Source organism: Hyla sarda, chromosome 6, assembly GCF_029499605.1.
Source record: "Hyla sarda isolate aHylSar1 chromosome 6, aHylSar1.hap1, whole genome shotgun sequence".
NCBI classification, from domain to species: Eukaryota; Metazoa; Chordata; class Amphibia; order Anura; family Hylidae; genus Hyla; species Hyla sarda.
In genome coordinates this window covers 95085456-95110702 of record NC_079194.1, presented here as the reverse complement: position 1 = coordinate 95110702, position 25247 = coordinate 95085456, and the positions used below count along the sequence as shown (strand labels likewise).

Here is a 25247-nt window from a genome sequence, read left to right as displayed (position 1 = left end):
TGATTCTAACGGGGTGCTGCGACACACTCAGGGGACTGATTCTAACGGGGTGCTGCATGCCAGATGACGGGGTCCCCAGCGGCGGGACCCCTGCAATCCGGATAAGATGTCTTAGCACCGGAGTGCCCCTTTAACTTCAGCTTTTTCACAGATGGCATGAAGTTAGCATCCAAAATCTGCTGAAATTTTATTGAATCCATTTTCCCTTCTACTCGTGAGATTCCCCCTTTGCCACTGGCTGCAATACAACCCCAAAGCATGATTGATCCACCCCCATGCTTAACAGTTGGACAGAAGTTCTTTTCATTAAATTCTGTTCCCCTTCTTCTCCAAATGTACCTTTGCTCATTTCAGCCAAAAAGTTAAATTTTAACCTCATCGGTCCACAGAACTTGTTTCCAAAATGCATCAGGCTTGTTTATATGTTCATTTGCAAAGTTCAAACGCTGATTTTTGTGGTGAGGACGTAGAAGAGGTTTTCTTCTGATGACTCTTCCATGAAGACCATATTTGTCCAAGTATCTCTTTATAGTGGAATAGTATACCACAACTCCAATGTCTGACAGATCTTTCTGGAGGGATTGTGCAGTCAAACATGGGTTTTGAATTGTTTTTCTCACAATCCTGCAAGCTGTTCTGTCTGATATTTTTCTTAGTCTTCCAGATCTTGCTTTAAGTTCCACTGTTCCTGATGACTGCCATTTCTTAATTACATTCCGAACAGAGGATATTGACAAAAATGTTTTTGTTACGCCGAGCGCTCCGGGTCCCCGCTCCTCCCCGGAGCGCTCGCAACATCCTCGCTACGGCAGCGCCCCGGACAGATCCACTGACCGGGTGCGCTGCAATACCGCCCCCAGCCGGGATGCGATTCGCGATGCGGGTGGCGCACGCTCGCGATGCGCACCCCGACTTCCGTACCTGACTCGCTCTCCCTCGGTCCTGTCCCGGCGCACGCGGCCCCGCTCCCTAGGGCGCGCGCGCGCCGGGTCTCTGCGATTTAAAGGGCCACTGCGCCACTGATTGGCGCAGTGGTTCCAATTAGTGTCTTCACCTGTGCACTCCCTATGTATACCTCACTTCCCCTGCACTCCCTCGCCGGATCTTGTTGCCCTTGTGCCTAGTGAAAGCGTTCCCTTGTGTGTTCTTAGCCTGTGTTCCAGATCTCCTGCCGTTGCCCCTGACTACGATCCTTGCTGCCTGCCCCGACCTTCTGCTACGTCCGACCTTGCTTTTGTCTACTCCCTTGTACCGCGCCTATCTTCAGCAGTCAGAGAGGTTGAGCCGTTGCTAGTGGATACGACCTGGTTACTACCGCCGCAGCAAGACCATCCCGCTTTGCGGCGGGCTCTGGTGAACACCAGTAGTAACTTAGAACCGGTCCACTAGCACGGTCCACGCCAATCCCTCTCTGGCACAGAGGATCCACCTCCTGCCAGCCGGCATCGTGACAGTAGATCCGGCCATGGATCCCGCTGAAGTACCTCTGCCAGTTGTCGCCGACCTCACCACGGTGGTCGCCCAGCAGTCACAACAGATAGCGCAACAAGGCCACCAGCTGTCTCAACTGACCGTGATGCTACAGCAGCTACTACCACAGCTTCAGCAATCATCTCCTCCGCCAGCTCCTGCACCTCCTCCGCAGCGAGTGGCCGCTTCAGGCCTACGACTATCATTGCCGGATAAATTTGATGGGGACTCTAAGTTTTGCCGTGGCTTTCTTTCACAATGTTCCCTGCACTTGGAGATGATGTCGGACCAGTTTCCTACTGAAAGGTCTAAGGTGGCTTTCGTAGTCAGCCTTCTGTCTGGAAAAGCTCTGTCATGGGCCACACCGCTCTGGGACCGCAATGACCCTGTCACTGCCTCTGTACACTCCTTCTTCTCGGAAATTCGTAGTGTCTTTGAGGAACCTGCCCGAGCCTCTTCTGCTGAGACTGCCCTCCTGAACCTGGTCCAGGGTAATTCTTCCGTTGGCGAGTACGCCATACAATTCCGTACTCTTGCTTCTGAACTATCCTGGAATAATGAGGCCCTCTGCGCGACCTTTAAAAAAGGCCTATCCAGCAACATTAAAGATGTTCTGGCCGCACGAGAAATTCCTGCTAATCTACATGAACTCATTCATCTTGCCACTCGCATTGACATGCGTTTTTCCGAAAGGCGTCAGGAGCTCCGCCAGGATATGGACTTTGTTCGCACGAGGCGTTTTTTCTCCCCGGCTCCTCTCTCCTCTGGTCCTCTGCAATCCGTTCCTGTGCCTCCCGCCGTGGAGGCTATGCAAGTTGACCGGTCTCGCCTGACCCCTCTACATCAATTGTATTAACAATGAAAGATTGGACTGTACCATACGTTACCGCACGAAGCCTCTCCTAATGTGCATCGGACCTCATCATGAAAAAATTGAGTTTTTGGTCCTCCCCAATTGCACTTCCGAAATTCTCCTTGGACTACCGTGGCTTCAACGCCATTCCCCAACCCTGGATTGGTCCACAGGGGAGATCAAGAGTTGGGGTACCTCTTGTTTCAAAGACTGCCTTAAACCGGTTCTCAGTACTCCCTGCCGTGACCCTGTGGTTCCCCCTGTAACCGGTCTCCCTAAGGCCTATATGGACTATGCTGACGTATTTTGCAAGAAACAAGCTGAGACTCTACCTCCTCACAGGCCTTATGACTGTCCTATTGACCTCCTCCCGGGCACTACTCCACCCCGGGGCAGAATTTATCCTCTGTCCGCCCCAGAGACTTTTGCTATGTCTGAGTACATCCAGGAAAATTTAAAAAAGGGGTTTATCCGCAAATCCTCCTCTCCTGCCGGAGCTGGATTTTTCTTTGTGTCCAAAAAAGATGGCTCCCTACATCCTTGCATTGACTACCGCGGACTTAATAAAATCACGGTAAAGAACCGCTACCCTCTACCTCTTATCTCTGAACTCTTTGATCGCCTCCAAGTTGCCCACATCTTTACCAAACTGGACTTAAGAGGTGCTTATAATCTCATCCGCATCAGGGAGGGGGACGAATGGAAAACGGCATTTAACACTAGAGATGGACACTTTGAGTATCTGGTCATGCCCTTTGGCCTGTGCAACGCCCCTGCCGTCTTCCAAGACTTTGTTAATGACATTTTTCGTGATCTCTTATATTCCTGTGTTGTTGTGTATCTGGACGATATTCTGATTTTTTCTGCCAACCTAGAAGAACACCGCCAGCATGTCCGCATGGTTCTTCAGAGACTTCGAGACAATCAACTTTATGCCAAAATGGAGAAATGTCTGTTTGAATGTCAATCTCTTCCTTTCCTAGGATACTTGGTCTCTGGCCAGGGACTACAAATGGACCCAGACAAACTCTCTGCCGTCTTAGATTGGCCACGCCCCTCCGGACTCCGTGCTATCCAACGTTTTTTGGGGTTCGCCAATTATTACAGACAATTTATTCCACATTTTTCCACCATTGTGGCTCCTATCGTGGCTCTAACCAAGAAGAATGACAATCCTAAGTCATGGCCTCCTCAAGCGGAAGACGCCTTTAAACGGCTCAAGTCTGCCTTTTCTTCTGCTCCCGTGCTCTCCAGACCTGACCCATCTAAACCCTTCCTATTGGAGGTTGATGCCTCCTCAGTAGGAGCTGGAGCGGTTCTTCTACAAAAAAATTCTTCTGGGCATGCTGTTACTTGTGGTTTTTTTTCTAGGACCTTCTCTCCGGCGGAGAGGAACTACTCCATCGGGGATCGAGAGCTACTGGCCATTAAATTAGCACTTGAGGAATGGAGGCATCTGCTGGAGGGATCAAAATTTCCAGTTATTATTTACACCGATCACAAGAATCTCTCCTATCTCCAGTCTGCCCAACGGCTGAACCCTCGCCAGGCCAGGTGGTCTCTGTTCTTTGCCCGGTTTAATTTTGAAATTCACTTTCGCCCTGCCGATAAGAACATTAGGGCCGATGCTCTCTCTCGTTCCTCGGATGCCTCGGAAGTAGAGCTCTCTCCGCAACACATCATTCCTCCTGACTGCCTGATCTCCACTTCTCCAGCCTCCATCAGGCAAACTCCTCCAGGGAAGACCTTCGTCTCTCCACGCCAACGCCTCGGAATCCTCAAATGGGGTCACTCCTCCCATCTCGCAGGCCATGCGGGCATCAAGAAATCCTTGCAACTCATCTCTCGTTTTTATTGGTGGCCGACTCTGGAAACGGATGTTGTTGATTTTGTGCGGGCCTGTACTGTCTGTGCCCGGGATAAGACTCCTCGCCAGAAGCCTGCTGGTCTTCTTCATCCTCTGCCTGTCCCCGAACAGCCTTGGTCTCTGATTGGTATGGACTTTATTACAGACTTACCCCCATCCCGTGGCAACACTGTTATTTGGGTGGTCGTTGATCGATTTTCCAAGATGGCACATTTTATTCCTCTTCCTGGTCTTCCTTCAGCGCCTCAGTTGGCAAAACAATTTTTTGTACACATTTTTCGTCTTCACGGGTTGCCCACGCAGATCGTCTCGGATAGAGGCGTCCAATTCGTGTCAAAATTCTGGAGGGCTCTCTGTAAACAACTCAAGATTAAATTAAACTTTTCTTCTGCTTATCATCCTCAATCCAATGGGCAAGTAGAAAGAATTAACCAAGTCCTGGGTGATTATTTACGGCATTTTGTTTCCTCCCGCCAGGATGACTGGGCAGATCTTCTTCCATGGGCCGAATTCTCGTACAACTTCAGAGTCTCTGAATCTTCTTCCAAATCCCCATTTTTCGTGGTGTACGGCCGTCACCCTCTTCCCCCCCTCCCTACTCCCTTGCCCTCTGGTTTGCCCGCTGTGGATGAAATAACTCGTGATCTTTCCACCATATGGAAAGAGACCCAAAATTCTCTCTTACAGGCTTCATCACGCATGAAGAAGTTTGCTGATAAGAAAAGAAGAGCTCCCCCCATTTTTTCTCCCGGAGACAAGGTATGGCTCTCCGCTAAATATGTCCGCTTCCGTGTTCCCAGCTACAAATTGGGACCACGCTATCTTGGTCCTTTCAAAATCTTGTGCCAAATTAATCCTGTCTCTTACAAACTTCTTCTTCCTCCTTCTCTTCGTATTCCTAATGCCTTTCATGTCTCTCTTCTCAAACCACTCATCATCAACCGTTTCTCTCCCAAACTTATTTCTCCTACTCCTGTCTCCGGTTCTTCAGACATCTTCTCCGTAAAGGAGATACTGGCCTCCAAAAAGGTCAGAGGAAAAACTTTTTTTTTAGTGGACTGGGAGGGCTGTGGTCCTGAAGAGAGATCCTGGGAACCTGAGGACAATATCCTAGATAAAAGTCTGGTCCTCAGGTTCTCAGGCTCTAAGAAGAGGGGGAGACCCAAGGGGGGGGGTACTGTTACGCCGAGCGCTCCGGGTCCCCGCTCCTCCCCGGAGCGCTCGCAACATCCTCGCTACGGCAGCACCCCGGTCAGATCCACTGACCGGGTGCGCTGCGATACCGCCCCCAGCCGGGATGCGATTCGCGATGCGGGTGGCGCCCGCTCGCGATGCGCACCCCGGCTTCCGTACCTGACTCGCTCTCCCTCGGTCCTGTCCCGGCGCGCGCGGCCCCGCTCCCTAGGGCGCGCGCGCGCCGGGTCTCTGCGATTTAAAGGGCCACTGCGCCACTGATTGGTGCAGTGGTTCCAATTAGTGTCTTCACCTGTGCACTCCCTATGTATACCTCACTTCCCCTGCACTCCCTCGCCGGATCTTGTTGCCCTTGTGCCTAGTGAAAGCGTTCCCTTGTGTGTTCTTAGCCTGTGTTCCAGATCTCCTGCCGTTGCCCCTGACTACGATCCTTGCTGCCTGCCCCGACCTTCTGCTACGTCCGACCTTGCTTTTGTCTACTCCCTTGTACCGCGCCTATCTTCAGCAGTCAGAGAGGTTGAGCCGTTGCTAGTGGATACGACCTGGTTACTACCGCCGCAGCAAGACCATCCCGCTTTGCGGCGGGCTCTGGTGAACACCAGTAGTAACTTAGAACCGGTCCACTAGCACGGTCCACGCCAATCCCTCTCTGGCACAGAGGATCCACCTCCTTCCAGCCGGCATCGTGACAGTTTTGCTATCTTCTTATAGCCTTCTCCAGCTTTGTGAGTGTCAACTATTTTCAGTTTCAGATTTCTAGACAACTGCTTAGAAGAACCCATGGTGCTGATTGTTGGGGCAAGGTCAGATGAGTCTGGGCATTTATAACCTTTGAGATTGGCATCACCTGGTCTTCCCAGAGGATGATTGAAAATAATCCATGACACTGGCAGGTCTCAGCTTTGCAAAGGGGGCAGTGCATGCTATAAATTTTGCAGGGTGCCCAAACTTTTGCAGACACCATTTTTCTGTTATTTTGAAAGTGTAAATGATGGAAATAAAATCTAACTTTTGTTAACATATTATAAGAATGTCTAATCTATAATTTGATGCCTTTTGGAGATTTTTCCATCTTTCCTTGGCTTCTTTATGCACATTAATACAAATTTTTTCCTGGGGTGCCCAAACTTTTGATCTTCACTGTAGTGGTTAGACTACACACCTCATAGTTCTCTTGGGAGTCACATTTTTTTTTCCTTACAATTATGATCCAATGGTTGAATCCTAGAGTCTCTACAACACTTAGTAATACATATTAGCCATAATGGCCCAGTGGATCATTCCTAAAGATCTAGAACAGGAGTCCTTAAACTGGTAGAGCGCAATCTGATCCACACCTTGAGTGTCAGTAGATTGAACCCCTACTATCTGAACTGGCAAGGGGCACTTCATTGTCAGCCAGGCCTAAGGACCAGGGAATCCTCTAGTGGACCAGACATCTGTGCACTGTTCTCTGCTGTGACACATAGATGGGGCTGTGACACAGTCAGTTCATTCAACTGTGCTTCTAGATGCCCCTATAATTCCAGTTGCCAGGAAGCGTGGCAGGCAACAGGTCTCAGTGCCCACATACTCTCCTAGGTCATTGGATGGCCGGGAAAAGTGGTGCTGACACTTGTTTGCTGAGCATAAACCAACCAGGGCCAGGCTTACTGCTGCTCTGCCCCCTGGCTTCACATGAGACAAATCAGTGTTGTGCCATGTAGGGGCCAGGAGCAATTGAAAACACAATCCAGTATATGGGGACAGTATAGGGGTCTGACTACACAGTGAGCACAGTTTGGGGAATTATCTACACAGTGGCACACAGTATGGTGGCCTACTTTTACTACAGTAATATCCCTAATGGATCGATAACATAATTTGCCAAATGTTTATTATTCAGGAAATATTTAGCACCTTAGGTGCTTAGTACATATTAGTAGACACTATGTGGGTCACTTTGTGATGCTGCTATGATGCACTGTATCTAACTTTAGAAATAATGCTGCTGAGGAAAACCACTTCCATGGAAAGCATATGATTCGGGACATGAGGACAGGATATGAGGTTGGGATATGAGTTCGGGATATGAGGTTGAGATATGAGGTCAAGATAGGAGGACGGGATATGAGGTTGAGATATGAGGACTGAATATGAGAATGGAATATGAGGATGGGATAGGAGGTCGGGATAGGAGGTTGAGATATGATGTTGGGATATAAGGTCAGGATGTGAGAACAGGATATGAGGTCGAGATAGGAGGATGGGATGAGAGGTCGGGATATGAGGACAGGATATGAGGTTGAGATAGGAGGTCGGTATTTGAGGACAGGATAGTAGGACAGGATATGAGGTTGAGATATGAGGATGGGCTATGAGGACGGGATATGAGGTCGGCATAGGAGGTTTGGATATGAGGATGAGATATGAGGTCAGGATATGAGGATGGGATATGAGGTTGAGATAGGAGGACGGGAAATAAGGTCGAGATATGAGGTCGGGATATGAGGATGGGATATGATGTTGAGATATGAGGATGGGATATGGGATTAGGATATGACAAACATATATGAGGACAGGATATGAAGTCAAAAGTTTCCTCCTATAATTGATTTTCCTCCCCAAGAAGGATTAGGAAGTAAAAACCGGGCAACGCCGGGTACTCAGCTAGTAGGCAATAAAACAAATAACATTTGCCTGAGGAAGTGCAGCAATTCTTTGGTTACACCATAATATTCATTACTGTATGCTATCTGTATGGATTCCAGTTGAAACAACATTCTATTGCAGTCCTTGCAAGTACCTCAAGAACTTATAAGGGTTGTGTATCCATTCCTGGATTGAGAGTTAGGCCTTGTTCTTCTGTAATTGTTGCTAAGCTTTTCCCATAATTGTTAACACTAGTTTAATTGGCATCACTTATTGAGATTTTGGGAAGCAGCCTTACTATGTTGAGCATGAATAAACCAGAATACAATTTGCATATGTCAGTGACATGCTTTTGGCCCTAAGTGAACCTTGTTAGACTATCTTACATTTCCTGAAATTCTCAGAATCTCTCTCATATCCACAGTATTTCCTTAGATTCAACAACCTCACAGATTCTTCCAACACTTTTTTCCAGTCACTTATATTTAGTGCATCTGCACAGATTGATGCATTATAAGAGAACTGTACTGATAATACACTTGCATATGTAATATAATTTTAGAGCAAGAACATCTTTTTCCATATTTAACCCATTAAGATTTTTCCATTTTTGCACTTTCTTTTTTCCTCCTTACCTCTTAAAAATCCTAACCCTTTGAATTTTGCACCCTAAATTCCATATTATGGCTCATTTTTTGCGCCACCAATTCTACTTTGCAGTGAAATTAGTCATTTTAGCAAAAAAATCCATGGCAAAAACGAAAAAATAATTAATTGTGCGATAAAATTGAAGAAAATATTCCATTTTGTAACTTTTGGGGGCTTCTGTTTCTACTCAGTGCATTTTTCGGTAAAAATAACACCCTTTCTTTATTCTGTAGGTCCATACAATTAAAATTATACCCTACTTATGTAGGTTTGAATACGTTTAAAATTGTCATCTTAACCCCTATAACTTTTTTATTTTTCCACGTACAGGGCGGTATGGGGGGCTAATTTTTTGCGCCAGCATTCTGAAGTTTTTAGCAGTACCATTTTTGTATTGATCGGACTTTTTGATCACTTGTTATTTAATTTTTTCATGATGTAAAAAATGACCAAAAATACATTATTTTGGACTTTTGAATTCTTTTGCGTGTACACCATCGACCGTGCAGTTTAATTAATAATATTTTTTTTATATTTCAAACATTTCCGCATGCGGCAATATTACATATACATATATATATATATATATATATATATATATATATATATATATATATATATTGTTTTTTTTTTGTTTTGTTTTTTGTGTGAAACTTTTTTTTCCACACTTTTTTTTTGCAGTGTTATAGTCCCCTCTAGTGGCTATAACACTGCACACACAGATCTACACAGATCACTGCCATGCATTAACATGGCAATGATCAGTGTTATCAGTGGTCGATTGCTCAAGCCTGGATTTCAGGCTTGGAGCAATCAATCGCCGATCGGACGCCTCGGAGACAGGTAACAGACCCTTCGCTCGCGTTCTAGCTGATCGGGACATCGCAATTTCACCGTGATTGTCCCCATCAGCCCGTCTGTATTTTTGTTACAACAATCGGTACTGCCTGGACATTAGCCGCCTGGACTGACTCGCTACCGGGACCGGGCGCAGGACATACAGGTACGCCCTGTGTCTTTAAAAGGTTAAAGGGTTTGTATGTGATAAAAAAAATTGATGGCTGTTGTTTTCCTTTCAGAAACATGCTCTTGAACCTAGGCTTTATTTGGTTTTGTGGCCCAGACTCCACACACCGAAGGTAGTCTATGGAGGAAAGTGGCACTATTTCAATAGAGAAACAACCATGTAAATGTACTGTGAGCTGGTACTTAAGGCACCAGGACATACATTTACGTCCTATATATAACCACGAGCATCGGAGCGATGCTCGGGTCATGCGCGGCAGCTCCCGGCTGCTGATAGCTGCCAGGGACCCGCTGGTAATGGCGGACATCCGTAATCGCGTGGATGTCTGCCCTTAACCCCCTCAGATACCTTGATCAATACAGATCACGGCATCTGCAGCATCGCGGTCACTAAAATGGATGATTGGATCGCCCGCAGAGCTGCCGCGGTGATCCGATCATCCAGCACGACAGACGGAGGTCCCCTCACCTGTCTCCACGGGTCTTCTGCTTTGGTCTGCGATCGAGCAGACCAGAGCAGAAGATGACCGGTAATACTGATCAGTGCTATGTCCTATAGATAGCACTGAACATTATTAGCAGTTGAATGAGTGCTATAAATAGTCCCCTATGAGGCCTTTTAACCTGTAAAATAAAAGTAAAAAAAGTAAAAAAAAATAGAGTATGAAAATTTGAAAAACCCCCTCCCCCAATAAAAACGTAAATTGTCCCATTTTCCCTATTTTACCCCCAAAAAGTGTAAATATTTTAAATACATATTTGGTATCACCGCAGCAGAAGTTGCAGCGAAAGGCCTGAGCTCCTGGTATCAGCTAGTGGTTGTGTCTCGACCAGCAACCCATCTGCTGTTATTGACCGGTTAACTCGATCATCCACTTCATCACAAGTGACATCTGACACCCCCAGTCAACAGTCGGTGGCTTCCTCAGACACAACCATCAGTTAGCATGGCCCGGGAGAAGTCCCTATCCTCCAATTACCTCTGTCCTATGCTGTTCCCTTCCCCATAGAAATATCCTATGCTATGGGTTCAGCTCCACTTTTTAGTCAGGACGATCTACAAGAGGACAGTCAGCAGCTACTGTCCAGCCAAGAAGTGGCAAAGACATCCCCCGCTTCCTTCGCTAGGCGGGCAAGTAGTGATGAGGAGAGTGGCGTGGTAGGTGGTGTTGGGAGCGTTCAGGTTCCTGGAGCACACACTGTTGAGAAAACCATCAAATGAAACCTCTGATGTCAAAGCTGTTTCTAAAAAGTGTCCTCTAATTCAGTGGTCCCCAACTTAGTCCTCAAGGGCCACCAACATGCTGTTGTTTTCAATAGAAAAGGTTTTTAAAAAAATCTAATCTTGGACCGTTGGTGGGTCCTGAGGATTGGGTTGGGAACCTCTGCTCTAACTAACAAGGGGTAGGAAACTGAACAACTAAGACACATTGGGACAAAAAAATTCCACTTTAGCTCACCTTAGAATAGCCAATTCCCTCTAGGGCACCAGAGACTTGACCTAGTCCTAAAAAAAACTACAAAACACTAAGGGTATGAACTGTATATGGAAAGAGAGTGGATCTTTGCCCAGCAGGATAATTCCCACTGAGTTAAAATATAACACTGTCACGATGCCGGCTGGCAGGTAGTGGATCCTCTGTGCCGGAGAGGGATTGGCGTGGACCGTGCTAGTGGATCGGTTCTAAGTCACTACTGGTTTTCACCAGAGCCCGCCGCAAAGCGTGATGGTCTTGCTGCGGCGGTAGTGACCAGGTCGTATCCACTAGCAACGGCTCACCTCTCTGGCTGCTGAAGATAGGCGCGGTACAAGGGAGTAGACAGAAGCAAGGTCGGACGTAGCAGAAGGTCGGGGCAGGCAGCAAGGATCGTAGTCAGGGGCAACGGCAGGAGGTCTGGAACACAGGCTAGGAACACACAAGGAAACGCTTTCACTGGCACGATGGCAACAAGATCCGGCAAGGAAGTGCAGGGGAAGTGAGGTGATATAGGGAAGTGCACAGGTGATCAGACTAATTGGAACCACTGCGCCAATCAGCGGCGCAGTGGCCCTTTAAATCGCAAAGACCCGGCGCGCGCGCGCCCTAAGGAGCGGGGCCGCGCGCGCCGGGACAGGACCGACGGAGAGCGAGTCAGGTACGGGAGCCGGGGTGCGCATCGCGAGCGGGCGCTACCCGCATCGCGAATCGCATCCCGGCTGGAGGCGGTATCGCAGCGCCCCGGGTCAGTGGATCTGACCGGAGCGCTGCAGTGAGGAGAGTGTAGCGAGCGCTCCGGGGAGGAGCGGGGACCCGGAGCGCTCGGCGTAACAGTACCCCCCCCCTTGGGTCTCCCCCTCTTCTTAGAGCCTGAGAACCTGAGGAGCAGACTTTTGTCTAGGATATTGTCCTCAGGTTCCCAGGATCTCTCTTCTGGACCACAACCCTCCCAATCCACTAAAAAAAAGGTTTTCCCTCTGACCTTTTTGGATGCCAGAATCTCTTTGACGGAGAAGATGTCCGAGGAGCCGGAAACAGGAGTGGGAGGAACAGATTTGGGAGAGAAACGGTTGATGATAAGTGGTTTAAGAAGAGAAACGTGAAAGGCATTAGGAATACGAAGAGAAGGAGGAAGAAGAAGTTTGTAAGAGACAGGATTAATCTGGCACAAAATTTTGAAAGGACCAAGATAGCGTGGTCCCAACTTGTAGCTAGGGACACGGAAGCGGACATATTTAGCGGAGAGCCATACCTTGTCTCCAGGGGAAAAAATGGGAGGAGCTCTTCTTTTCTTATCCGCGAACTTCTTCATGCGTGATGAAGCCTGTAAGAGAGAATTTTGGGTCTCTCTCCATATGATGGAAAGGTCACGAGAAATTTCATCCACAGCGGGCAGACCCGAGGGCAAGGGGGTAGGGAGGGGGGGAAGAGGGTGACGGCCGTACACCACGAAAAATGGGGATTTGGAGGAAGATTCAGAGACTCTGAAGTTATACGAGAATTCGGCCCATGGAAGAAGATCTGCCCAGTCATCCTGGCGGGAGGAAACAAAATGTCGTAAATAATCACCCAAGACCTGGTTAATTCTTTCTACTTGTCCATTGGATTGAGGATGATATGCAGAAGAAAAATTTAATTTAATCTTGAGTTGTTTACAGAGAGCCCTCCAGAATTTAGACACGAATTGGACGCCTCTATCCGAGACGATCTGCGTAGGCAACCCGTGAAGACGAAAAATGTGTACAAAAAATTGTTTAGCCAACTGAGGCGCTGAAGGAAGACCAGGAAGAGGGATGAAATGTGCCATTTTGGAGAATCGATCAACGACCACCCAAATAACAGTGTTGCCACGGGAAGGGGGTAAATCAGTAATAAAGTCCATACCAATCAGAGACCAAGGCTGTTCGGGGACAGGCAGAGGATGAAGAAAACCAGCGGGCTTCTGGCGAGGAGTCTTATCCCGGGCACAGATAGTGCAGGCTCGCACAAAGTCCACAACATCCGTCTCCAGAGTCGGCCACCAATAGAAGCGAGAGATGAGTTGCACAGATTTCTTGATGCCCGCATGACCTGCGAGATGGGAGGAGTGACCCCATTTGAGGATTCCGAGGCGTTGGCGTGGAGAAACAAAGGTCTTTCCTGGAGGAGTTTGCCTGATGGAGGCTGGAGAAGTGGAAATCAGGCAGTCAGGAGGAATGATGTGTTGCGGAGAGAGTTCAACTTCAGAAGCATCCGAGGAACGAGAGAGAGCATCGGCCCTAATGTTCTTATCGGCAGGCCGAAAGTGAATTTCAAAATTAAATCGGGCAAAGAACAGAGACCACCTGGCCTGGCGAGGATTCAGCCGTTGGGCAGACTGGAGGGAGGAGAGGTTCTTGTGATCGGTGTAAATAATAACTGGAAATCTTGATCCCTCCAGCAGATGCCTCCATTCCTCAAGTGCTAATTTAATGGCTAGAAGCTCTCGATCCCCGATGGAGTAGTTCCTCTCCGCCGGAGAGAAGGTCCTAGAAAAAAAAACACAAGTAACAGCATGCCCGGAAGAATTTTTTTGTAGAAGGACAGCTCCAGCTCCCACTGAGGAGGCATCAACCTCCAATAGGAAGGGTTTGGAAGGGTCAGGTCTGGAGAGCACGGGAGCCGAAGAAAAGGCAGACTTGAGCCGTTTAAAGGCGTCTTCCGCTTGAGGAGGCCAAGACTTGGGATCGGCATTTTTTTTGGTTAAAGCCACGATAGGAGCCACAACGGTAGAAAAATGTGGAATAAATTGCCTGTAATAATTGGCGAACCCCAAAAAGCGTTGGATAGCACGGAGTCCGGAGGGGCGTGGCCAATCTAAGACGGCAGAGAGTTTGTCTGGATCCATTTGTAGTCCCTGGCCAGAGACCAAGTATCCTAGGAAAGGAAGAGATTGGCATTCAAACATACATTTCTCTATTTTGGCATAGAGTTGATTGTCACGAAGTCTCTGAAGAACCATACGGACATGCTGGCGGTGTTCTTCTAGATTGGCAGAAAAAATCAGGATATCGTCCAGATATACAACAACACAGGAGTATAAAAGATCACGAAAAATTTCATTAACAAAGTCTTGGAAGACGGCAGGGGCGTTGCACAGGCCAAAGGGCATGACCAGATACTCAAAGTGTCCATCTCTGGTGTTAAATGCCGTTTTCCATTCATCCCCCTCTCTGATGCGGATGAGATTATAAGCACCTCTTAAGTCCAGTTTGGTAAAGATGTGGGCACCTTGGAGGCGATCAAAGAGTTCAGAGATGAGGGGTAGGGGGTAGCGGTTCTTAACCGTGATTTTATTAAGACCGCGGTAGTCAATGCAAGGACGTAGGGAGCCATCTTTTTTGGACACAAAGAAAAATCCGGCTCCGGCAGGAGAGGAGGATTTACGAATAAAGCCCTTTTTTAAATTTTCCTGGACGTATTCAGACATGGCAAGAGTCTCTGGGGCGGACAGAGGATAAATTCTGCCCCGGGGTGGAGTAGTGCCCGGGAGGAGGTCGATAGGACAATCATAAGGCCTGTGAGGAGGTAGAGTTTCAGCTTGTTTTTTGCAAAAAACATCCGCAAAGTCCATATAGGCCTTAGGGAGACCGGTTACAGGAGGAACCACAGAGTCACGGCAAGGGTTACTGGGAACCGGTTTTAGGCAGTCCTTGGAACAAGAGGGCCCCCAACTCTTGATCTCCCCAGTGGACCAATCCAGGGTTGGGGAATGAAGTTGAAGCCAGGGAAGTCCAAGGAGAATTTCAGAAGTGCAATTGGGGAGGACCAAAAGTTCAATCCTCTCGTGATGGGATCCGATGCACATTAGAAGGGGCTCCGTGCGGAAACGTATGGTACAGTCCAATCTTTCATTGTTTACACAATTGATGTAGAGGGGTCTGGCGAGACTGGTCACTGGGATGTTGAACCTGTTGACGAGAGAGGCCAAAATAAAATTTCCTGCAGATCCGGAGTCCAAGAAGGCCATAGTAGAGAAGGAGAAGGCAGAGGCAGACATCCGCACAGGCACAGTAAGACGTGGAGAAGCAGAGTAGACATCAAGGACTGTCTCACCTTTGTGCGGAGTCAGCGTACGTCTTTCCAGGCGGGGAGGACGGATAGGACAATCCTTCAGGAAGTGTTCGGTACTAGCACAGTACAGGCAGAGGTTCTCCATGCGGCGTCGTGTCCTCTCTTGAGGTGTCAGGCGAGACCGGTCGACCTGCATAGCCTCCACGGCGGGAGGCACAGGAACGGATTGCAGGGGACCAGAGGAGAGAGGAGCCGAGGAGAAGAAACGCCTCGTGCGAACAGAGTCCATATCCTGGCGGAGCTCCTGACGCCTTTCGGAAAAACGCATGTCAATGCGAGTGGCTAGGTGAATGAGTTCATGTAGATTAGCAGGGATTTCTCGTGCGGCCAGAACATCTTTAATGTTGCTGGATAGGCCTTTTTTAAAGGTCGCGCAGAGGGCCTCATTATTCCAGGATAATTCTGAAGCAAGAGTACGGAATTGTACGGCATACTCGCCAACGGAAGAATTACCCTGGACCAGGTTCAACAGGGCAGTCTCAGCAGAAGAGGCTCGGGCAGGTTCCTCAAAGACACTTCGGATTTCCGAGAAGAAGGAGTGTACAGAGGCAGTGACGGGGTCATTGCGGTCCCAGAGCGGTGTGGCCCAAGACAGGGCTTTTCCAGACAGAAGGCTGACTACGAAAGCCACCTTAGACCTTTCAGTGGGAAACTGGTCCGACATCATCTCCAAGTGCAGGGAACATTGGGAAAGAAAGCCACGGCAAAACTTAGAGTCCCCATCAAATTTATCCGGCAAGGATAGGCGTAGACCAGAAGCGGCCACTCGCTGCGGAGGAGGTGCAGGAGCTGGCGGAGGAGATGATTGCTGAAGCTGTGGTAGTAACTGCTGTAGCATAACGGTCAGTTGAGACAGCTGTTGGCCTTGTTGCGCTATCTGTTGTGACTGCTGGGCGACCACCGTGGTGAGGTCAGCGACAACTGGCAGAGGAACTTCAGCGGGATCCATGGCCGGATCTACTGTCACGATGCCGGCTGGCAGGTAGTGGATCCTCTGTGCCGGAGAGGGATTGGCGTGGACCGTGCTAGTGGATCGGTTCTAAGTCACTACTGGTTTTCACCAGAGCCCGCCGCAAAGCGGGATGGTCTTGCTGCGGCGGTAGTGACCAGGTCGTATCCACTAGCAACGGCTCACCTCTCTGGCTGCTGAAGATAGGCGCGGTACAAGGGAGTAGACAGAAGCAAGGTCGGACGTAGCAGAAGGTCGGGGCAGGCAGCAAGGATCGTAGTCAGGGGCAACGGCAGGAGGTCTGGAACACAGGCTAGGAACACACAAGGAAACGCTTTCACTGGCACGATGGCAACAAGATCCGGCAAGGAAGTGCAGGGGAAGTGAGGTGATATAGGGAAGTGCACAGGTGATCAGACTAATTGGAACCACTGCGCCAATCAGCGGCGCAGTGGCCCTTTAAATCGCAAAGACCCGGCGCGCGCGCGCCCTAAGGAGCGGGGCCGCGCGCGCCGGGACAGGACCGACGGAGAGCGAGTCAGGTACGGGAGCCGGGGTGCGCATCGCGAGCGGGCGCTACCCGCATCGCGAATCGCATCCCGGCTGGAGGCGGTATCGCAGCGCCCCGGGTCAGTGGATCTGACCGGAGCGCTGCAGTGAGGAGAGTGTAGCGAGCGCTCCGGGGAGGAGCGGGGACCCGGAGCGCTCGGCGTAACAAACACTCTATCCTATTGAAAGAAACTACAGTGTCATTCATTTCAGGTAACAATGTTTAATTAAGATATTCACTCAAATCTATAGCATTTATATTGCTTTATCAAGTGATAAGTGCAAATATAAAGTACCCAAAGGAATACTGGGACAACCACAGATTCCAAGAACAAAGGTCAATTGTCTCTCAAATGGATGAAACGACAGCATGCATGTACAGCCAGTGCTCTATTTATTTTCTATGGGGCTTCCAAACTCTGCTGATCTCAGCGCTCAGTAATTAGGATTGGTGGAGGTCCTAGTGGTCAGATCCACATCGATTATCTAGTTAACCTCTAACTTGTAGAAAAGGCATCATTTTGGATATTGGCATAAGCCCTTTAAATATCATATATATGGTTAGGTACTACAAAAAAAAAAAAACACTCTACTCTGCCCAGGGTATTTAATTAAGGAGCTAGGACAATACACTTAATCTTTTACCCAGGCAAAGGACAGCTTAGTTACAGCTCTGGGAATTAAAGGGGTACTTCGGTGGAAAACTTTTTTTTTTTTTAGGAATTTATAAGTCAACTGGTGCCAGAAAGTTAAACAGATTTGTAAATTACTTCTATTAAAAAATCTTTACCCTTCCAGTACTTTTTAGCAGCTGTATGCTACAGAGAAAATTCTGTTTTTTTTTTTAAATGTCTTTTTTGTCTTGTCCACAGTGCTCTCTGCTGACACCTCTGTCCGTGTCAGGAACTGTCCAGAGCAGCATAGGTTTGCAATGGGGATTTTCTCCTGCTCTGGACAGTTCCTGATATGGGCATCAGGTGTCAGCAGAGAGCACTGTGGACAAGACAAAACAGAAATAAAAACAGTACATAATTTCCTCTGTAGTGTACAGCTGCTAAAAAGTACAGGAAGGGTAAATATTTTTTAATAGAAGTAATGTACAAATCTGTTTAACTTTCTGGCACTAGTTCATAAAAAAATAAAAATGTTTTCCACCGGAGTACAACTTTAAGCCATGTTATCATTCTAGGTCACCAGCTCTTCTACTCTAGAACATATGTAAAAGAGTGGATGCTTGTATGGGTCAGTAGCAGTCCAACAGGCATTCTGGGGCATTGTTTTGAAGTGTCTGTATTGCTAGCTGGCATAAGAAGTCTAATAGGTTAAGCATTATCCTTTCTGGTAAAAGGTAGACTGATTAGCTCTCCTCTGGAAGGAACAACAATGTCTCTTTAGTACTATGTATTGGACATACAGTAGATATGATGTAAATCAATGTTAGACCTATTGAAAAGTCTTGAAGCATGAACAGGGAGTACTACATAAACCAGAATCTCCAAAAGGAATGTCTACAGATAAGTATTTTTCCATTTAAAGGGGTATTCTGGCTTTAGACATTTTATCCCCTATCCAAAGGATGTCAGATCGTGGAGGGCCCGTCACTGGGATCCCCCGCGATCTCCCTGCATCACCCGCATTATGTGCGAAACTGCGTCTCCAGGCTCGGAAAACCGGACGTTTTCAGGACTGGAGACATGACGTAATGCCACACCCCCCCTCGTGATGTCACATCACGCCCCCTCCCATAGACAATGGAGGGGGCGTGACGTGACATCACGATGGGGGGCGGGGCATTATGTCCTTTGGATAGGCGATAAAATGTCTTAAGCCGGAATACCCCTTTAAAATCAATTCTAATTTGTCTAATAATCTCTAAGTAATGTTTGAAGACTGTTATGAGTCAACTTTTCCATTAAAGGGTAGCTATTTCCAACAGGTGGCACTAGAGACAAAGCTTTTTTCTGGGGGAGAACTAATTTACATACTGGGCATTGTTTGGGCACCACTATATCTTTTTTTTATAGGTAATATTATTTCACTTCTTGAAAACATTAGCCGGGATACAAAGATATCCTCAAGATTGATAAATCGGTTACTCTATTGTTTTTATAGGGACATTTTCTGCTGAGTTTAAAGCTTTAAACAGCTTCCATATGGAGCATTTGAAAAATCTCCAAAAAGATCATTGCCTCTTATGATTTCATTATGTAAACAATGTTGGTGCTTGGCAACAGGAGTTTTTTTTTTAATTAAAAATGGGAAAAATTTACCATAACCAATAATTTTTTTTCAAATATTTTTTGTTTATTTTCCATCCATAGTTGAATATGTTAACACAAAATGTTGATATTGGCTACAAAATAATGCAAGCATTTGCTGTTAATGCTCCTAACATTTGTTGATTTTTGGTGAGAAAATGGAGTATGATGAATGTGCGCAGTGAGCCCGCTTTTGGCACAGCACAGTGAGTGGATATCCAGGTGTGTTTGATAGATATGAGCTGCACAGACAAACTGCAAGTTAATGTGCTAGAAATTCTGGAACCCTCACACATTTTCTTTGTTAGACCTACCCCATCATGTGTAGTCACGTATTACAAAATAAGTTGCGGCCAAAATGAGTTCCAAGCGCTGCTTTGTTCTCATCACTGAGGTGATTATACATACATTTTCTTATCTAACACAGTCCATTGAATTTGCCAGTTTACTTCATACAGAAATAACAAGCAGATTGCATGACTGCCATAAAAACACTTTATTTGCAATATCCTTCCCTATTTTTCTATCCGATATTTTTATTATTTATAAAGGTATTATATGGACCCCAATGCAAAAACTGAGTAAATTATAACCCCAACTTTCTGGATAGGAAGAAGCAACGGAGGTCACCTTAGATATTTTCGTCCAACTAACATCAAAATTGAAGTAATTGAAGAAAATTTACTACTTCAAACCAATAAAAATTTGTAAAAACACAAGCATATGAGGAGAAAGGACTGCTATTGTCCAGGATGGGCTCTATAAAACTTAGCTTTTAATATCAAAATTATAATAATTATAAAAAATGTCCATGTGTTATGACAAAATTTGAAAGCAACTCGGTCTTGTTAGAGACATCAACAAGGTTTACTCGGGGCTCTGCAGGGCCCAGCCAGTCCCAAGCAACCTATCACTAAAGGATGCAGTTACTTGCAGATCTATACTCACTATAGGTCTGCAAGTAAATGCATCCTTTAGTGATAGGTTGCTTGGGACTGGCTGGGCCCTGCAGAGCCCCGAGTAAACCTTGTTGATGTCTTTGACAAGACCAAGTTGCTTTCAAATTTTGTCATAACACATGGACACTTGTTTAATAATTATTATAATCTTGATATTAAAAGCTAAGTTTTATAGAGCACATCCTGGACAATAGCAGTCCTTTCCCCTCATATTATTTATGCTGGATGTATTGTTTGATACCATGGGCGTGGCGTAGATCCCCTTCAAATTGTTCTACATTTTTTTGTAAAAACACAAGCAATAAATATAACAATAATTTTGTAATCTATTTTGAAAATCCTTTTCTGTAGGTGCAAACGTCATGGAGAGCAGCAAGATGTCCACTGCTGGGATCCTTGGTGACCAATAGCTATGACTTGTGAATCCACTAGACAATTATTTTTTCTATAGCAATATTAACCAAGGCTGCATATACCACAGAGGAAGATCCTGTAGATGTTATGAGCCCAGGGAGAATTAGGGCCCAGAACAGGTTGGATGTATTGTATAATGTTAATAGGTAATAAGACCTTGAGATCTCCTCTGAACATGTCCCACACAAGTGTGTGGGGAAATAACCTAAAAAACATGTCAAACAAGCAGAGTTCTGTTCTAGATAATGGAGGCCCAATGCTCTGTATGCCCCTTAAATCAGCTATTACAAAACACACATTGAAGTGAATGAGTCATCCATTCACTGGGTTCTAAGAACCCCAGTGTGGTCTTTGCTTCATAGCTGTACTCTACCATAACCAAAAGTGGAGACGTCTCAAGTTGAGACTCCTTTCTATTGCCTTAAAGGATGTTATCTGCTTTAAAAAAATAAAAAATTAAGGGAATTTTGAGTTAACAGATGTTTTACCTTCAGACAAGAAACCCCATCAGTTCACTACACTGACCCATTGCCTTTACCAGTCACTGTGTAATAGTTCACATTTCCTATGGTTAGTATGTATGTTTACAGATATCTGTTTGCTATTTTTGCTTATGTCCTTCAGGGGTTAACACCATTAGGGTATATAACCCTGGGTGTTGCTCCCAATTACTATGCCTGATGAGGCCCCGCATGCGCAGCGAAATGCGTTGCATTGTTGTTAATAAACATGTCAGTGGATACTTTCCTGTTTGCGGATTCTTGTGCTTGTGATTCCTGTACTTAGTCCTACTCAACTTTGCAACAATAATCCTGAAAGGCTGCAGACGGGCATACAGTCTTTACACATGTATACTATTGTTGTGTATGTCGGTACATAACCCATATTGGTAAGCAGCGATTTACCCTCCCCTCCCTGGTATCCTTGATGCAAGCGATACTCCTCAAGGAGCGCCTTTTCTTTTTCTTTTCATATTTCCTCTGGTGACATTGATGGAAATGTAGGGCTGGGTTCACACCACGTTTTCTTAAATACGGTTCCCGTATACGGTTTGGAGGAGGGGGGCAGGGCTTAATCGCGGCGCCCGCACTCAGCCGTATTCGGGAACCGTATTTAATGCAAGTCTATGAGCCGACCGGAGTGAACCGCAGCCTCCGGTCGGCTTCGTTTTCGGCCGTATGCGAATTCCCGACCGCAGGCAAAAACGTGGTCGACCACGTTTTTGCCTGCGGTCGGGAAACCGCATACGGCCGAAAACGAAGACGACCGGAGGCTGCGGTTCACTCCGGTCGGCTCATAGACTTGCATTAAATACGGTTCCCGAATACGGCTGAGTGCGGGCGCCGCGATTAAGCCCCGCCCCCCTCCTCCAAACCGTATACGGGAACCGTATTTAAGAAAACTTGATGTGAACCCAGCCTTAGCATTCATGGTGGTTTCTCCCACAGATCAGATCTGATTGCCAAAGGTTCCAACAGTGGTGAACCCTGTCATCATGTTTGTCATTGGACCTTTCTAGCAAGAAATGATTATCAAAGCAGAAACAAAAGCCTTTCACAGAATCTAAATAAGCCAGGAAATACAGAGAAATTTAGAGACTTCTAGAGCAACATTTGCTGTTTGCAGCAGCTTTCACAGTAAGGTTCTTATACATGTAAATAACCAGTAAGTTTTACCACATTTTACAAAAGCAAACATAAACAAATTGTAAGAACCCGAAGGGTTAAACATCCCTGAGAGTGTTTGTTTATCTGGTTTCTGTGGCTACGCCTAGCTCTGGGCTGGTCAGCTGACCTTGTTAGTTCGCCTGTGTGTTGCATATATATAAACCTGCAGTCTGCTTTCAGGCCTTGCCTGTGAAAGAGCTCGCTCAAGTAACTAGCGTTTATTATCTATATTTGTGACTCTCGGGCTTAGCTTCCTGACTCTTCTCTGTATTTGCGACTTGGCACCTTAGACAACTCCTGGTATTGACTCAGTTAGTGGACATTGACTTATTGTGTGTGTGTGTCAGATATTATTTCTGTTAGTCTGTGTGCTTCCTTACTGTATCCCGACCTGTGTCTGTATTGTAGTTTATTTTGTTGAAAGTAACTTCCATCACATATTTAGGGAGGGACTGTAACCATGATCCACTATTTAGGGCGGATAGGCAAGTAGGCAAGGATAGAGAGAGTGGGTTAGATCCTTACTGCACTCCTTCCCTGCCCATACATGACACAAATTGACCTATTACTGAGTTGCTATATTTTTCTGACTTGAAGACTCAAAGCCAGGTCCTCAAATTATGTTGTATGATCACTGTACAGCAGAACTGGGTTTCATCTTTAGCAGGCCCTTTTTAGGTCCTACTCTGTCTTCCAGCACTCAGATACCCTCAGGACTTAAAGTAGGACATAATAGTATGACAAGTAGAGATGAGCAAAGTTACAGTGATTAAATTTGTCATGAACTTCTCGGCTCGGCAGTTGCTGACTTTAGCCTGCATAAATTAGTTCAGCTTTCAGGTGCTCCGGTGGGCTGGAAAAGGTGGATACAGTCCTAAAAGAGAGTCTCCTAGGACTGTATCCACCTTTTCCAGACCTCTGGAGCACCAGAAAACTGAACTAATTTATGCAGGCTAAAGTCAGCAACTGCTGTGCCGAGAAGTTTGTGACGAATCGAATCACTGTAACGTCGCTCATCTTTAATGACAAGCATACAACCAAAAGAAAAACATACATGTCACGAACCGGCAGGACAGGTAGTGGATCCTCTGGACCAGAGAGGCGATTACTCGGGTTGTACCAGAGGACCGGTTCTAAGTGGTTACTGGTTTTCACCAGAGCCCGCCGCAAGGCGGGATGGGCTTGCTGTGGCGGTAACCACCAGGTCGTATCCTCCAGTAGCAACTCGACCTCTCTGGCAGCTGATATGGCGTGGTACACAGGGAGCAGGCAAGAGCGTAGTCGGACGTAGAAGAGGTCAGGGCAGGCAGCAAGGGTTCACAGGCGAGCATACGGTAGCAATGGGTTCGGCAACTGGCAAGGCAATAAACACAGTAGGGAACGCTTTCTCAGAGGCACAAGGCACAAAGATCCGGCAAGGGCAGGAAGGGGCAGGTGCCTTTTTATTGGGGGAACACAGTGGGAGGTGAGGAACCAGCGCACCAATTACCAGTGTGCTGGCCCTTTAAATTTACTGAAGCCAACGCGCACGCGCCCTAGAGAACGGGGCCGCGCGTGCCGGGATCCAGGAGCACAGAGCGCCACGTGGGGAGAAGGTAAGTTGAACGGGGACGCGGCGCGTGAGCGGGGACCAGCCGCCACGCTAGCCCCGTCCCTGCCAGTGCGTCAGTGCGTCTGACCGGGAGATGCCGGGACCCCGGAATGGAGGACAGAGGCAGCGGGCGCTCCGGTCCGGAGGTGGAGACCAGAGCGCTCGCTGTGACAATAAAAAACACACATCAACACGGGCAGGTGAATACAACAAGGAAAACATGGGTAATTCATCTCTAGATGACTTCAGGAATAAAGTAGAAAATGATGAAGCAGGAAAAATTGAGTACAAACTCACTAAGCTTACACTATAATCCACAAAGAACTTCACAAGACAGATTTTTTTAAATAGGCTAATCAATAGGAAACCCACTCTGAAAAATCAATGTCTGACAGTCAAGATAGTTTAGCCAAATCAATGGATAGGCTGTGAGACATGTACCCTTCCCAATACAAGTCAGGTAGACCCTTCACAATACAAGTCAGGTATAGCAGGAGAAAACAGAATAGTAGGAAGACCCCCTGTTATTTTAACACTTCTGTCTAATTCAGCTGTAATATAGCTACAATTGGCCTCTATAGTAGAACTGCAAAATTTGGACCCCCTGTTAGATCCCCACAACCCCAACATTTGTTCGCTTCAGTAAAATTGTATGGGTTTGAGTGGCCCCGATAGATACTCTAAAGTTGGGTGGAGGGGAGGGTGAAGTACCCATTAAGAAAGCTAGAACATTTTTACTTTAGAATAATCTTGTATTCTCATTCTCCTTTCTTGAACAGAAGAAAACTTTTTTGACCTTTTTAAAACTTTTTGCTTCTTCATCATTCTAATTGATCAGCGAAAACAGTTAAAAACACCTACAATTTTTTCTACATGTTTATAAGGAGGATTTCATAGTCAAGGACATAATGATGATGATGATGGCAATGACATTTCCTGAAATAAAGCAACAACATAAACTTTGAATCTAATTCCCGACTTCCCTACATATTCTCTGATATCATCTCCTGACATGCTTGTGAATTTTATGAAATTAAACTACATGAAAAATTGCAGAGGAAAAGATCTTCAGAAATGAAGAATGTTAGCAGCATGAGGCAAAGTCATGAGCATAAAATGCACTTTACAGTTCAGCTGTTTAGTGATGTCGCAATCACAATCTAATTAGATAACAATGTATCATATAGTGGATGGTTCCAAGTACATGGGAAGTACAGTGTAATGTTCAGGCTCTCCTTTATACCAAATAACTTCAATGATTTTTGAATATATGCCAACCAGGGGCATGACTTGAGGTCCCATGGCTAATTTTATAAATGGCCTCCCTTCTACCATGTGCTCAGGGGTGTACCTGTGGAGGAGGGAGCAGATGAGGCATGTGCCCCAGGCTAAGTTTGAATTAAGTAGAGGGGGTGATGACATGACCAGAGAGTGTGTTTCTACAATTTGCATTCACTTAACCAGAGGTGGATTGTGGTAAATATAAAAACAAGTACACTAGCGATTGTTTGAGCTAGTGAGCTAGTGATTGAGTGTCTGTATACAAGAGTGTGAAGTATACAAGTGAGTAAGTATAAAAGTGAGAGGGACTTAAAATTAAG

At 46.5% G+C, this 25247-nt stretch overlaps 1 long non-coding RNA gene across 1 annotated transcript in view; it reads left to right on the top strand.

The window, feature by feature from the left end:
• LOC130277577 (uncharacterized) overlaps positions 1–20948 on the top strand; it is a 35418-nt gene extending 14470 nt beyond the window's left edge. Inside the window, exon 3 of the long non-coding RNA XR_008845475.1 lies at positions 20326–20948. This is a non-coding gene — a long non-coding RNA (uncharacterized LOC130277577). The remainder of the gene's footprint in view (positions 1–20325) is intronic.
• The last annotated feature ends 4299 nt before the right edge of the window (positions 20949–25247 follow it).